This window comes from Miniopterus schreibersii, assembly GCF_964146895.1.
Source record: "Miniopterus schreibersii genome assembly, chromosome: 6".
Lineage (NCBI taxonomy): Eukaryota > Metazoa > Chordata > Mammalia > Chiroptera > Miniopteridae > Miniopterus > Miniopterus schreibersii.
This window is the reverse complement of record NC_138107.1, coordinates 44,980,142-44,994,910: the sequence shown is the minus strand read 5'-3', so window position 1 is coordinate 44,994,910 and position 14,769 is coordinate 44,980,142.

The following is a 14,769-nucleotide window of genomic DNA, read 5'->3' as shown; positions in this document are numbered from 1 at the left end:
GCTCTTATTTTTCCAGTCTGCCTAAACCTCCATTTTCATGCATGAGACCTGAGTCACGTCACCCATGGTGATGACCAACCATATGCTCTTTTCTCTGCCCTTCAATTTCACTTTTAATCAAATTATGAAGCATAAATAAAAATTTAGAGCTGGTATTTAAAAGTACCTTAGAAATCAACCAGTTCATATTTTACAGATAAGAAAATGGGACGACAGAGGGTCAAACGATTTGCCCAAAACAACCCAGCTACAATTTTAGTATTTAGCAATTTTGTATAGTTGTACACCTTACTACTCATTAGCAACTACATACTCTTGTGGGATTCATATCTGTCCTGTGAAATATTATCTGTCCTTCATGAACAAACACCTTTTAAGATGTCAGTAGATGGGCTTAAAGACCCAGGGTTGGATCAGGGACTAGAATAGCTCCAACTATTTTTATTGCATCATGTTTCCTCTCACACTCACTGCTTGAAAAAGCAGTGAGAAAATGTTGGGAGTGTGAGATTTACTACTGTTATTAGTATAAGGTGAGAGTAACTAAAATATTTTTAATGTAGCAATCATCTAGCATTATTATATGGGTTGTTCAATAAAAATATTAGGAATTTAAGTAGCTTCTATAACTGAAATATTTTCAGCAGAAGTACGAAGAGTAGAATATAATTTAAAAGTATATTGCTCAATTATATTGCCCCAAATACCTATGGGGTCCTGTGTGTCCCTCTCTCCCCAAATGCCAGAAGCTCTGTAGAGAATATAAGGATGAGTGAAACACTGGGCAGATTCTTATCAAGTTGAGGGGGACAGCTTATCAGTAATTGAGGTAAAAGCCCAGAATGGGAAGTGATTCAGTGGGAAAGAGTTGGTTGTAAGGAATATCCCCTGCTTATAGAAACCTAGTAGGTTTTCAGGAGGCCAGCGGTAACCCAGGTTTTTTCTGAGAGTCCAATGAAGCTTATTGCAGAACTTCCAAGGGGTTGAGTGAGAGCGTTGTATCAGCACCTTAACTTTTTTCTTTGAAACAGGCTGAGAATCCCAGGTTACTTCTTTAAGACCTAAACTATATGTTAAGGATCTTTTGACTCTTATAGTCTATAAATTTGTGGGAAATTTTCAAGTAAAATCCATGATAAATTGGCTTGACTTTTAACTGCAACTCTAAGGGTTTAACTCCAAATATTAAGGAAGATTTTATGTCCAAGTAAACATATATATTTTTTTCTCCTTCCCTTTCTTTGGTATTGCTCTTCTAAATTAGTCACTTACAGGTAAAACGTTATATTTCTATTGTTATAGATATGAATTTTGACTTAAAAACAAAACAAGCAAAGAGAATGACAAGATTATTTTTTGTCTGCTTAGTTTTGCTCAAAAAGCTTTGTCTGAAAACCGGTTTATAAGGCTGGATGAGCTCATAAAAAAACCACAGATGAAAGGACATGTATCTGATCATTTAGGAAATGAACTGATAATATGCTGAGTTCTGTCCTGAATATGTGAATTTATCTGTTTCTGGCTGCATATTTGTGTAGTTCTTGAGGGTGAAAGGAGGAGTATAGAAGGACCATATTCTTAGGTCACAGTGAAATTGCAATGCTCCTTTTAGTACGTTGATCAACTATAGATTTCCAAAATCACGTAAATGATAGTATAGAAACAGCAGCATGTTGAAAACACTGGCAAAAAGTTAAAGGTCTAGATGCATTTGTTTGTTGGATAGTCCAAGGAAATAAATTATTTAATCTAACTCTGTCAGGCCACTTTCTCTTTTCTTTGACTCTGGCAAATAGATAGATTCAAATGAATGTAACTAGTTGTTCTAAGCACTTTAAAGCAGATATTTAAAGTCTAAAAACAGTCTTACAATTAGTGTATTAAAAAGCTGAGAACATTTTCTTAAAAAGGAATAATGATTGAATGCATTTCTTATCAAAGTGAAGGATTAATAGCAGTGAATAAAAGTTTTCTACAAAGTTTTATACAATGTGCTACGAAAACTCATTTCCTTCTTCTTGTAGCTCTCTCTGATGTCTTGGCTCCCTGCCCTTTATACAGCTAACACATTTAGTTTTGTCAAATTGGGAAAAGCACAGTGGATCATTTTATATGTGAACTAATATTTGTGAGAAAGTGTGTGCTCTTTTATTGTCCCACAGGAAGAGTACTCTCCTGTGTACTTGTGGTCACTTGTGGTGTTTCTTTCTTTTTTCAAAATGATGGCTCCAGCTAATTGGACATGATTTGTACTTATTGTTTAAGAGATTGGTAGAATTGCATCAGTGAGCTGAAAATTTTCAGTATCATTGAAATATTTAAACATCCTCTAAGAAATTTAGAGAAGCTCACTGGCCGTTTTAAAGCCTTCTAGATGGTCTCTCTGATTTACTAGCTTAAGATTGTTTATTTTAATTACAAGCAGATAAAAATTCAACACCATAGATGGAAGAGACATTTAGCTAGAAAATGTCTGAAGAAGTAGTAGTTTCTAATTATACCTAATTTTATATCTATGCATTTAAAAATATAACCATTTTGTTCAAGGTTTCATAGATAAAATTCCTGTGTAGGAGAAAATAATAATTCATCTCACTAAATGTGAAATTAAAAGCTTTCTTGCAGTGAGAAAAAAACCTTCTCTTTCTGGTAAAAGATGGACCAATTTTAAAGATCATCCTTTTTTTTAAGACTACTTCAGTGTTTCCAAAGAGCCTATTGTTTAACCTGCCAAGAAATTCTGTTCCTAGATCAGTAGAAAATTTAAAACTCCAACACAACCATACTATTTCCTCAATAATGGCAAGGGAATTAACTTTAATGCAGTAAATTCTCAAGAAACCCCTATAATAAAAAGATGCCTCTCACTCCTGTTATTTAATTGATCTTTTTGGAACAGTTCATTTGTACTCCAGAAAAAAAATAATTAAGTGGGTTATTAAGTTCTTTCAAATGTATGAAAACAATGGTGACTAATACCCAGATATCTTTTTATGAAAGGCTTTTGTGTTTGAACCTTCTAAATTCTAATCTCTAATAGGTGGTTCTGGGCTTACTATTATTATTATTTTAATCCTAAAACTTCCTTAGCAGAATTGAAATACATTTGATTTAAATTCCTTTTATTCATTTAAGATTGCATGAAATGGATTTTACTTGCACAATGAGAAATATGTTAAATTTCAAAGCATTATACTTTACTCTTCATTTCCTGTCTAGTCATTTAGAGAAAGCCACACTGTGTGGCAGAAAAAAACAGCAATTGAGCAGGAGGAGACATGCGTTCTAGCTATTTGACCTTGAATTAAACTTCAATTAACTTCTTTGTGCCTCAGGGTCCATATCTGTTACATGAAGAAGTTCTCAGAGATTGAAAATCAGCAGTCCTAGCTAGATTCAGCATGAAGATATGTTTTGCATGACCCACATGATATTAAAAAAAAGGAATGAAATAGTTGTATCAACTTACGATCCTATCAGCAGAGCATGTGAGTCTGTTACTTTATACCCTTACCAGTGCAGGATATTGTCAACCTTTTTCATTCTAGATATTTTGGTGTGTTAGTAGTCATATTTTATAATGGATTTAATTTGAATTTTCTTGATTACTAATAAAGTGAAGTGCCTTTTCATATGTTTCTCAGCAATTTGGATAGCTCCTATTGTGAGGAGCTTGTTTGATTTTTTTTTTTTTTTTCCTTTTGGTCTTTTACTTTTTTAAGTTGGATTGTCTGGTTGTGTGTGTGTGTGTGTTTTGAAGTGTTAATGAGTTCTTTAGATATTCTGGATATGAGTCTTTTGTTGGATAAATTAATTCAAAGCATGTTCACCCATTATGTCTTGCTTTTCACTCTCTTTAATGTGAGTTTTGATAAATAAAATTCTTAATTTTAGTGAAGATCAACATTTCAATCTTTTCCTTTGTAGTTAGTGGTTTATTTTAAAAAATTAAGGAAATATTTGCTTCCCATAAGGTTATAAAAATATGTTCCCTTTTTATCTTCTAGAGGCTTTATCTATAAATTATCTGGATTGTTTTAGCTGATACTCCTTAACACATACTATGTATGATTCAGGTAATTCAATTTTAATATATAGCCAATAGAAGTGTATACATTTGTACACCAAATCAGATGTGCAAGAATGTTTACAGTAATGTTATTCATAATGGCCAAAAATTGGAAGCACCTATACCTCAGTTATAAAACATTATGATATATTCATACAATGGGATATTAAACAGCAAAGAAAAAGAATGAGCTTCTGTTATTGGTGGGGAGCTCTCCTCATCCCTATTGGTTGATGGTAGGAATGGACTTTTTATGATGTCACTAGAAAAATAATTTTCTGAGACTCACACAGGAGGATGAGATATTGTAGAAAACTTTATTTCTGTGGAATTAAATACCTGAGTTTCCAAGGTCCCATTTCCCTCTGACCAGCCAGGGAATTAGCATAGCTGTGACTTCAGCAGAGCTAGGATTAAAGCCCTTGCCCAGTTTTTGCTCCACGTTGGGGCAGTGTCCAGTCTCGCTTCAGGCTAGCTTAGCTATAGATGGAACACGGATAGGAGCAAACCTGAAGGAACCAGAGAGCCAAGAGCCAAGAGAGCGAGAATTCCTTTGCTTAAGATATTTTGTATTCTCAAACTTTCAAGGGTTTGTATTGATCTTGCCTCCTCTAGTCAATAATCTCTGTTCCCAGGTTTGATTGACAGGAGCCTTCCCTGCTTCATTCCCACTCACTGTGCATGTACCCATTTCCTCTTTGCCTAGTTCCTTCCTCCAGTAATCTGTAGGGAATGAACTGGACCCATGATTCCCTGGGGAGTGTAAAGTTGCAGCTTCCTGGTGAAGCTGCCCAAATGGCCATGCTCATAAGGCCTGGCCTCTCTTTTGCTCCTTTCCTATTATTAATAACTTAAAATGGTATCACTATTGCTACATGCATCAATGTAGGTGACTCTTACAGCTATAAAGTAAAGAAGGCCCTGCACAAACAGGTGAATGCTGTGTGATTTTATTTAGATAAAATTCAAAACTAAGCAAAATATTTAGGATGATTATTACTGAATAGTGGTTACCTTTTGGAGAAGTGAAGGTTAATGCTGAGGGAAAACACTAAGAAGATATCCATGTGGCTGATAAATGTTCTATGTCTAGATCTAGGTAGTATGCACTGTACATTTGGTAAAAATTATCAGGACTGTACATTTGGTAAAAATTCATCATGTTGTACATGTAAGAGATGCCCTTTCAATCATTATTAAGTATTAAAGAAGGAAAATACTTGCTGGGGCTAATAGTTTAGGCATATGTAAAGATTAGAGTATCATTAATATATTGAATAGAACTATGACATAAGTTCAGAGTGAAGTCATCTTTATTAATCTATGTCTACCTTCCCATAAAGCTTCTGGCCAGGCTCTGTTCTAAATTTCTGCAGAATAAAAGCAGACTAATCTTTTAAAATGCCCTGTTTGAACTTAACACCTGCCTATTTAGAAATCTTTAATTATTCCCCTCTACCTAGATAATAAACAGCAAATCTTAAACATTTAAAATATCTGTAACATGATGCTGGATATGTGTAGGAATTAACTATTATGTATTGGAAACCAATTATATATCATGTGCATTAAATTGCTTAGGTTAGTGAATTTAATCCTTACATCAAACCTATAAATTAAATAGCATTATGCCATATTTAATGTGTTCTAGCTTGAAGATACTGAGTTTCTACACAGTCTGAAATTACTCACTTTATGGGAGCAGCAACAGGATACAAATATACATCTCTATGGCTCCAAAGCAAATATTATTTTTATTACATCATGTTGTTCCTACAGTCACATGTAAATTACCAATCTATTCAATTTCTCATCTTCCTAAACTCTCCATTCCAAACTAACTTTGTTCAAAATCTGGCTCTCTCAATCAATCTTAAACTTTCTGGTCTAATTTTTCCTAATCTCAGTTCCTCCAAAGATGTAGAATATTTTTTAACATTTTCTGTCTACAAATATGATATTCATTCTTTTGAATTACTTTAAAAACCTACCTTTATTTTAAAATTTTGATTAACCACACCAATCTTTTTCTCCTCTGCATCCTCAACTGTAATTATGGTTGGTAACAAATCATTTGTTGTTTATAACATTTGTGGTATTTCTTCTGTGTTGCCTCGAAATGTTATTTAAATTCAGGTTTTTGACTTGATGTTTGTTGTATTTCATAATTATGTTGAAAGCTCTTGAAAACAGAGAAAATGTTTATACTTTTTCATCTCTTCCCCCAAAAGTGTTTAAAAATAACAGAGATTGAAGTAAAGTCTAGAAAGAGTGCTGTATTAATTGGCGTTTTATAGGCTTAGGATAAAAATAAGTTTTGTGGAAGTCAGTTTTACATGACTACAATTGTGCTCTCTGTTTGGATAGATGGATCCATGGGATGTACATGATAAATAAATCAACACCGTAGAGATTTTTCTAATTTATTAAAAAACAATTCTTATATTCTATGTGCTCTCTCCAACTTATTCCCACGTGTCTTTGATCCCCACCACTATGCTTAGGTAGATCACTCTTTTCAAGATCAGTAGCAAATACTGTGTTGGCCTCATTATGGTTTGGCCCCTCAGTAGTTTCCACCACATTTGACTATCCTTCCTTTTGGAACACTATTTTCTACATTTTCATTGAAAGCGCTCTTGATGTTTCTCCCCCTTCTGACTATTCCATCAGTTTCCTTCCCTTGTTCTCGCTTCTCTATCATAATTCCTGACATCAATCATTTATTTATTCTTTTATTCAAAAATCATTCCTGAGCATCTATAGTGTGCCAGTCATAGCGGCACTGAAGACACAACAATGAAAAATTGTTGATCTCCTGCTCTTATGAAGTTTTGATGGAAGGAGACAATAATCAAATAATAAAATACGGTGGGTTAAAAATTTATGTATACTGTGGAGAAAAAATAAATCAGGGTAGGAAGTATGGAGAGGATGAGAGCTCAGTGTTCCAGAACCGGCTACATAATTTCTGGGGCCCAGTGCAGAATAAAAAGTCAAGGCCTTTTGTTTAAATATGTTTAAGAATTTTAAGACAGGAACAGCAATGCATCAAACTAAGCAATGGGCCCTATTAAGATTGAATCCCACCCGGCCGGGCATGGCTCAGTGGCTGAGCATCGACCTAAGATCCAGGAGGATCGAGGTTCGATTCCGGGTCAGGGCACATGCCTGGGTTGTGGGCTCGATCCCCAGTAGGCGTGCAGGAGGCAACCGATCAATGACGACTTTCTCATCATTGATATTTCTCTCTCTCTCCCTCTCCCTTCATCTCTCTAAAATCAATAAAGATATATTAAATATATATATATTTTAAAAAATATTGAAGTCCAGAACATGTAATAGATCACATGCCAATAAAGATGGGCCTTGGGTTTTGCAGAAATCACTGAGGTAATATATGAGTGGAAACTAAGATAAAAAAGTTGAGGCACACACATGTCCAGGGGAGCAATGTTGCAGAAAGGACAGCAAGCTCAAAGGCACTAAGGCAATGGACTCCTGGTGGATATAAACAACGGTGGGTCTGAGCCCTCTGGCTGACTGGTTGAAGGGGAGAGTAGAAGGAGATTAAGTCCAAGATCTAAATGTGGGTCAGATCAGGTAGGTTCTCGCTGGTGGAAGTAAATATCATGTTTTTTGATGTGAGGAGAGTTTAGAGTACATCTGACTTAATTTTCCCCAGGATCATCTTACTCCTAGGTTACAAAACAGACTTTAAGAGGCAAGAATGAAAATAGATGGGAGATGATAGTGACCTGAAATAAGCAAAGTGAGCAATGACTGTTGTAGCAAAGATTAGATGGGGAAGTGTTTGGATTTGAGATAGGTTTTGAAGAACCTTGGTATTTGCTTCTAGGACTTTTCTATCTCTTTGTGATATTACCCCGTTCTCATGGCCTTAGATGATACTTAAAAAGAGCTGGTGTTTCTCCTATATATCTCCAGTGCAAGCCACATGTCAGGTCCTACCTGACATCATTTAGATTTCTTATACACATTTCAAATGTGACATGTCCAGTAAATGATTTTCTCTCTCAAATTTGTTTCTACTCAGTCTTCCCCTTACCAGAAAATGGCATCAGTATTTATTTAGTGTTTTAAGCTAGAAACCTTGATTCTTTTTCTTCCTTAATCCTCCACATTAATTATTCTAATTCATCAGAGGTCTTAAGTTCATCTACCACCCCATCTATCTTTATTACCATTTCACTCATCCTAGTCACAGCTTTCTCCTGTACTATAATAACCTCCAAATTGTTCCCTCCACTTCTTCTTATGCTATTTGAAGCAGCTAAAATATTCATTTTAAGATTCAAATAAGATTGTATCTTTCTCTACTTAGAGATCTCCAATAGTTTTCCATTGTATTTTGAATATAATTAAAACTACTTGCCATGTTCTACAAGGTGCTTCTTTGTCTCATGCTCATCTCCATGAACTCACTCACTTTCCAACATCCACAGTGCTCTTTTTTTAATATATATATATATATATATATATATATATATATATATATATATACATATTGATTTCAGAGATAGGAAGGGAAAAGGAGCGAGAGATAGAAACATCAATAATGAGAGAATCATTAATCGGCTGCCTCCTGCACGCCCTCCCCTACTGAGGACCAAGCCCACAACCCAGGCATATGTCCTGATCAGGAATCGAACTGCCATCTCCTGGATCATAAGCCACTGCTCAACCACTGAGCCACGCCTGACCGGGCTCTACAGTGCTCTTTTGAATGAAGAACTAGGGAAAATATTATACCAACATTTTTTAGGTTTTCTATATATTTAATAACACAGTATTGTATTTAGGAAAGTCATTTTTAATTTGTTTTACAAAATTCTCTTTCTATTTAGGTTTACAAGAATACTGAATGGGAGTTTCTGAAGTAGAACTCAGCTAATTTTAATATTGATTTTTCTCACAAGAGAACACAACTGCCTTCTGAGCTTCAGTCTTCACCTCCATCTCTATTAACATATGCATTAAAACATTGGACGGAATCATAGGACAACAAGACAATGTAAAAAGAAAGTCACACATATCATTGTTTCTACCATACCTGTTATCACCTTATTGGATGGTGACTACTATTTGTGGACTTTTCTTGTCAATGGGAGTCTTGAAAGGAACCAATATATTCAACATGTGACTATGCCCAGTCTCTACTTCTTGGTGAGTCTAAAAGACCCATTACCAAACTGAGATGATTAGGTGGAAAAAATCCACTTGTGGACCAGGATTGAAAACTTCCAGGGAAGTTTTGTCTTATGACATTCATCAAACTTTTACTCTACTTATAACACCAAAAGAATTTGAGAATTTAAGCAAGCACATAATGGTAATATTGTTTAGTAAGTAGGATATAAGATAGAGAAGCATGTAACCCAGTCTGGGGAAGGCTTAAGGTCAAGAAAGTCTCTGTAGTGAGATAATAAATAATGAAATAAGTGTGAAGAAAACAAAAAGAGGAGTAGAGAAGAAACAGGGCTTGTTAAATAGTGAAAACAAACTTGATAGATGGTCCCTTGGGTTGAAGGACCATGGCACATTTGGGAAAGTGCATTTTCACTGACAAGTGAGAATGTGGTGATATAAAATGAAAAGAGGTTCCAAAATATAAGGTCTCAAGATTAAGCATCCTACTCCATATCTAAACCTTCTCCTTCTGGTATAGGCCAAAGGCATCTTCTTAAGGATGTTTCTGTCTTGGCTTTCTTAGATTGAAGGTGTTCTGAGAAACACCCTTATCTCCAGCTGCCCACTTTGGAGATGGGGTAAAAATTCAAGCTACAACAGTGTCTGCAAGCCTTTATTGTTTTCCTATAACTCTACTCTGATAGTTTAAATATTTCTTTCTACAAACAAGTCAGAACATACACTAAAAAGGATACTTTACTGCTGCAAAGTCTATAATAATAAGATTACACATTTCAACACATAAATATGACACCTTCAAAAAGTATTTCAATCCATCTTTATTAAAGAATCACATGAAGAAAAAAATGAAATTTGGACTCTGTCTCCTTTTAGGTTTCTCATGTTTTTTGGAAAGTATGCTGTACTTCCATTGAAAATTATTCTTTGATCTTCAGTGAATACAGATATTCTGTACCTCATTTATGCTTAAGACAATGCAACATGTTTGTTTTGTCATTAATACTAATCCTACTTTGATTTCTTTGAACTGTTGGCAACACGTAATTCAACCTAAGTCTTTTCTAGACAGTCTTTTCTTTTCTTTGTTGGATGATGAAATTTCTCTGGTGTTAACACCTAAAATGACTGTCTACTTTCCCTTTCCTCTTCTAATTATTGGATATATTGTTAGACTGACTCCAAGAAACCAGTTTAGCATTTGAACTGAGGAAGAACATATTAATTTTAAGCAGTCTCTGACCTTTTTTAAAAAGAGAAGTTCAAAAGACAATAAAAAAGTTAACCTAAAACTTCTAAAATAAAAAAATATAATAATGTTTGTTAGCAAATAGCTCATGGGTATGATCCTTCGTATGTCTTCTTCTTCATTTTATATTTAATACTGTGTGTTTTAAGCATATTGAAAACTTCCAATATAACATGTTTTACAAATAAATTGTGATCTTTGTTAAAGCATCGATGAATTGGCAAAAATGTACATTGGTGAGCATGAATAAATGCTATTATTTTTTATTTTTTAAAAGTATGTTTTTAGTGATTTCAGAGAGAAGAAGGAGAGGGAAAGAGAGATAGAAACATCAATGATGAGAGAGTCATTGATCAGCTGCCTCCTGCAAGCCCCTTGCTGGCGATCGAGCCCACAACCTGGGCATGTTCCCTGACCAGGAAATGAACCCTGATCTCTTGGTTCAACCACTGAGCCATGCTGGCTGGGCATGAATAAATGTTTTTAGATTTTTCTAAACCAGTCCTATTTACCAAAATAAAATTTAATTAATTTGGGAATTCAATCTCATTTATTCCTAAGTTTTTTCTGGGCAATATATACTTGTGCAAACACCTGACAAATTTCTAGATATCACATCTGGTAAGTGCTGATGAAATTCATTAGACTAACTCCTCTAAGCATGTATGTTTGCCAAACCTTTTATATAACAAGTACTTATTCCCAACGGCAGCCATTTAGTCTTTGTGGATTCATAAGTGCTTCCTTGTAGCAGTGGATTGCATTTCCGCTGGCATTTGAAACACTGGCAACCACGTCACTGTATACTTGAATACATATGCAGAGAGATTACTATCAATCCAAAACAGCAGAAAGGGAGTTACAGTTTATAGAAGGTTGTTGAGCTAAAGGTCAACAGAGGATCTTGGCTTAGAGAGAGAATTCTAACAAGGGAAGGAAGTACATGTACATTACTGAAGGACCACTTCTTGAGTATTTGATTACGGACAAAAATAGGCTTACTTAAAAGGTCTTTTATAAGGGGGGAGATAGGAGTCAGACAGTTGATAACAGAAAAACTTCTGTCTTCTACTTTGGGGTCTCCTTATATGCAACTGGAAAATGTTCCACATTTTACTTCAAGTGGACATGTAAACAAATGGTTATCATGGAAGCTATTTGCAGATATAACTTAGGTGCTGGGCAAAAGGACTGACAAGGAAATGATTTGCTTTAAAGTAATCTTAAACAATGAAAACAAGATGCCCATTGTTAAATTGTCTTTCTCAGTGTATGTTTTGAAGAGATTGAGACTTTATGACTAAAGTAATGGCTACTATTTGTAAGAATGCTGTAATGAAATCTGTAGCAGATGGAAAAAAAGAATATAAAATATAGCATATATATGTGTGTATATATATATATTCCAATTCTAAACTGTAATAAAAAATGCTTCTATCACTAGCCAGATGATAAAAATTATCAGGCTTTAGAATGTGTATGCTCAGTGACCAAATTTGACCCAGTCATTTTTTATTCCAGAATATACTCTAAAAGAGCATAAAACCAATTTGTCTCCATTCTTGTAAGAAATGCCATCTTTGTGTACACTTTCTAAATAATACCAGAAAAATGAAGGCCTGGGGCAGGGGTGTTGGTGTGGAATAGGAGGGGTCAACAGAGAAAAAATGAGGGCATCTGTAATACTTTCAACAATAAAGATAAATTTTTTTTAAATACCAGAAAAGAAACTTTTTTTGGCTTTTATGTGATTTAGTTACTTAGAAAAGTCATTATGAAAGTATATGTAATGCTAGTGTATATATATGTGTGCTTATTTGTTTGTATACAATAGCTATGGTTATTTTAAAGATAAGGGATGAGACGACTTTGTGCGTGGCTCAATATTGAATTTTAATGAGTTGATAATGTCTATTGCTGTCACTAGATGTAAAATAGCTAGTTAAATAAGATTTGGCTCAATGCATGAAAAGTATAATGTCAGCATAAATTATCTTGGACTCCCTGGGGAGATTTTGCTTATGTCCGCTGTCAAAATAACCAGTCAAATAAGTAAAATAATTGTCAATTTAGTAACAATGACAGTCAAATTTAATGTTTGCCTTAAATTATCTAGCAAATTAAATAAAAACACAACAAAATACAATTCCATTACATATTGATGATGTAGAAATCCAAGTTCTCACAAACTAATACAAGCATAGACATTGGCTTCTATGATGAAAATCAGAAAGGTCCTAGAAATTTATGTTTAAAAACTAGTCCTTCGAGCCTGGCCAGCGTGACTCAGTGGTTGAGTGCTGATCCAATGAACCAGGAGATCTAGGTTGGATTCCGGTGAGGGTACATGCCTGGGTCGCAATCTTGATACCCAGTGGGGAGCATGCATGAGACAGGGGGCATGCATGACTCTCTCTCATCACTGATGTTTCCATCTCTCTCTCCCTCTCCCTTCCTTTCTGATATAAATAAAAACATATAATTTAAAAAAATCTTGTCCTTCAAGAAATAATTTATCAAACCTTCTTCCATACTGGCTGGGTCAGCTCTGCCCAGAAATAACTGTGTCATGTACCCATCTCTTAAATATTCAAAGATATTATAGAGAGCTACTCAGGGATTTTTAAGCACCAAAGGTGATATGACTATTTCATTAGTTACAAAGCCAAAGAAAGACTTACACAAATGTCAGGATTGTGTTGGGTGAAAAATTCCATTTAATGAATCATAGATGCTGCTCATTATTTGTTAATAACTCAGAACCATTTCAAATTTCTATCTCAGTTTTCAAGTGAATCTCATTCTAGAATACATTTTACAGAAAAGGGTGTAATAAACTGTCTTAAACCAGGAATTTTTTTTAAAATGTGTTTTTATTGATTTCAGAGACAGTAGGGAGAGGAAGAGCTAGAAACATCAAGGATGAGAGAGAGTCACTGATAAGCTGCCTCCTGCACACCCCCTACTGGGAATCAGGGCATGTGTCCTGACCAACCCGGAATCACTGAACTATGACCTCCTGGTTCATAGGTCAACACTCAACCACTGAGCCATGCCGGTCAGGCAGACCTGGAATTCTAATAGTAGGTACTAGAATCTGTCAAAAGGAGTAAAAATTCTGAGAGAAATGTGATTTGGGTATGATAAGGTTATATCTAATTTCTTAAAATTAGCTAAGATTCTAATATGAAGTTACCCCATAAAGAGAAGGTGGCCCAAATCATATATAGAGAGCTTTCCAACTCTTAATTCATTGACCAACAATTATTTTCAGTTTCAGTCTTAAAGTATTTGAAATTTCCTGCACAACAAAATAAAACTGAGTTGTCAGGTGGTAGGGAATTTGGAGTACCTCTGACTTCAAGAGGTTTTCTAATCCTTTAATTAAAAGGTGCACATTGCTGGAAGCTGCACTCCCCTTTGATAGAGTACCTATGCCATGGGGCTGTGGCTTCCTAATTCTTGCTGCTTATATTGAATATAGTTAATGTTCTATTATATAATAATTCATTCTCTAGCTCTTCTCAGAAGATAAATTTACCTACAATTCTTCTAAGAAAAATAAGGGCCAACTAAATCAATTTCTTACTTCCATAACTATCATTTCTTCAAAATCCATTTTGTTCCTTCACTTTCTTCCAGTTTCAGATGAAGAAATCTTTAATTTTCCTTTAAAAGCTAATACCTCAACCTGAATTTTGACTCAGTCACCCAAAAGTTTTCTCTGTTTCATGAGTTAGCTCCTATCTTTCCAGTTTTCAGCATTTCACTCTGTATTTGCTACTTGCTACATCATAAATAATTTCAGCGTGTTTTTTTTTGGTGTGTTTTTGTTTTTACCTCAAATGGCAACATGAAGCAAAACAAAAACCATCACCATGACCACTGAAAAACAACAATAATGACAACAGAATTCTGATCCTTATCCTGGCTTTTAACCTGATCCTCAATCCGTGGCCTAATTAATCTCCTGCAAATATCCGTTTTCTCCTTGCCTAGGCAATGTTAAACCTATTAAGATCTGCCTTCTATCTCTTTGACTTCACTGAAACTACTTTGTTGCACTTAAAGCAGAGGATCATTCTACTTTGCATGACTTTTCTGAGCACACTCTTCTGGTGCCATAACTTCAGCTATCCCCTCTATGATGGTAATTCCAAAATTTTAATCTCCAGAGCCATACCTATACATCCAACTATTTGGGGATATCTCTGCTCCATGTGTGCCTCAAAATAATACATACAGAAGCCTGAACTCATCATCTTTTGCCCCAAACCTGCTT